The sequence below is a fragment of the Asparagus officinalis genome, chromosome 3 (assembly GCF_001876935.1).
Source record: "Asparagus officinalis chromosome 3, Aspof.V1, whole genome shotgun sequence".
NCBI classification, from domain to species: Eukaryota; Viridiplantae; Streptophyta; class Magnoliopsida; order Asparagales; family Asparagaceae; genus Asparagus; species Asparagus officinalis.
The window spans coordinates 45,070,171-45,072,636 of NC_033796.1; the positions used below are offsets into that span (position 1 = coordinate 45,070,171).

Below are 2,466 nucleotides of genomic sequence, written 5' to 3' on the forward strand. Positions count from 1 at the left end.
CTTTGTTAATAAAGATGCGAAACCAAGAAGTATTCTACTATGGCACCTTGACAGTCGCAGCACATTCCTATTATATATGTCTAACCTATTATATATGCATTCTATCTAACCTATTATATATGTAACACATTTAACATTAAACATGAAAGACATACAAATTGAAGAGGCAAACAATAAAGAATATGTAAAAGCTCTTCTCTTTCTCTCGCCCTCTTCTCTTCCTCTTTCTCTGCCTTTCTCAGTGCCATTATTCTAGACATTAAAGAGACAAACTTATAACTCATTATTCCAAAGACAGCTGTGCAACACACACCAAATGTATGGAAAACATAAAATATAAACATAATACTTAAAAGCAGTCAGAGTATAACCGTTTTCTTTCATTTTCTTCCTCCATTCGTTTGGCTTCTAAAAGCTCTTTACCAATGCGTATTCTCTCCTATGGAAGACACAACAGACACATTATATTAGATACCACAAAATATACTCCCAAAATGTAAGATTGTTACAGATAAATAATTGAGGATAAAGTCAATAAAAAAATTTAGAGTGCAAATTAATAGAATTTGCAAACATCACATGCATGAGTTCATATGAACGATTACCATGCTAGCCCAGCAACAATACGAAAATCTATATAAAGATGCGGTAATTAACAATTCTAACTTTCCACACTTGAATTATTCCGTGAAAAAACTAAAGAATCTTATTGTAGGCAACATCTGGCTGGTGGCACATTTGAGATGATCGAAAGATACTCCTTTTCACACATGCACGACCATATGTTTTTAAATAAGTGGATTAAAAGTTGAGGCTAATTTCTTAAGCCAATGACAAAAAATGATTACAAAATAAGTCTAATTCCAGTTATTGTTGTATTCAACAAGAAAGAAACTGCGAAATAGCTTATCATATTTAACATACTTCAGGCCTCAGTCCGGGGCTCTGTTCAGGTGCCAGACACTTCAAGAAACCTAGATAGAATGGATAAAGCATATGACAGAAACAGAAACACTACTACAGAATTCACTCAGATGTATAGGGTAGGAAAATATTCAAACAACAAAGTTGGATTATACAGAATTTTAAGAATTTATTAAATTATTAAAAAAATGAGTCCTACATGGCTGTCAATTTGCAAGGAACGAAAACTGATGTAGTATAAAAATATGGAAATTAAGGTGATATATGAAACTCCAGAAGCAAACAAATATTGCAATGAAGTTAATCTCTTCTTTTAATCCATTTGATTTATATTTGGCACCTATAGGATTATTTTCTTGCTTAGAAAACTCAATATCTTGGAAAACATAAATCAACTTCACATGAATCCAAAAATTTAGAAGTCTGAAAAGAACGATGCAAGTGTATCATTATATACCCAGTTCCAATCCAATGGTCAAATCTACACTTTAAAAAATATAAGCTTTAATCAAATGAAATTTAAAATTTTCCACGAGCAAAGCAAACGAAAAATCAAGAAATTACCGCCATTGTTGAATCTGAAATAGACATCCTCGCCATCCTCGTTCTCGTCCTTCAAAATTTTCCCTTTACAGATGAGCTTCAATCGGTTCTTGTGAAGCTGGCGATCTAAAGAGCTTCAATCGGTCCTTCAAAAAGTTTGTAGCTTTGAAGTAACATTTTGTAAAACTTGGAATTGGGGAAATTGAATTAGGGTTAGGGTTTTGATCGGTTACCTTGATGAGAGAGGGAATTCGAATCGAGGAGGGAGGGGATGGGCCGATGGCCTTGATGCTAATCTCTACTCGGAGGGGCAAAGCTTGAGGGCGAGGGAGTGGAGGGTGCGGACGATGGGGAGAGGGGAGGACTTGAGTGCGGAGGAGAGGATGTAGGAGTTCGGGAGGGGGTTCGGTGAGGAGGCGGGAAAGATGGTGGAGGCCGTGAAGGGAGAGGGAGTAGAGGGGGAGGGCGGTGTCGGGGGTGAGGTTGAGTAGTGACATTTTTTTTTTAAATGGGCACGTATTCTAGACGGAAATTTCCGTCTAGGATACATTCTAGACGGAAATTTCCGTCTAGAATACCAGGATTTTTTTAAAAAAAATTAAAAATAAAAAAACCGTCTAGAATACTATTCTAGATGGAAATTTTCGTCTAGAATACTTTATCCTAGACGGAATATTCTAGACGGAAATTTTCCGTCTAGTTTAATACATTCTAGACGGAAAAATTTTCGTCTAGAATATTCCGTCTAGGATACGTGAATTTTTACTAGTGACTCTAGTATATCTTTATATAATAAAAGTATCCACATAAGCATATAAAATTACTAAATTTTTTTAAATAACTCCCTTCTAAATATTCCTAATTTCATTCAAAATAACTAAACTATTCTATAAAACATTCAGAAAATATTATCTTTTATTTCTTCTATTTTATTCTTTTTTATTGAGCTAAGATCAATCTTTCTTCACATTTATCTTTTTCCTAGACAATTCTAAAATA

At 34.3% G+C, this 2,466-nt stretch overlaps 1 long non-coding RNA gene across 1 annotated transcript; it reads right to left on the reverse strand.

Annotated features, from left to right (window-relative positions):
• On the reverse strand, positions 204-468 carry LOC109832364. Its single transcript, XR_002244730.1, has 2 exons — positions 372-468; positions 204-252 (listed from the first exon to the last, which is right to left on the reverse strand). It is a non-coding gene; the product is annotated as an uncharacterized LOC109832364 (long non-coding RNA).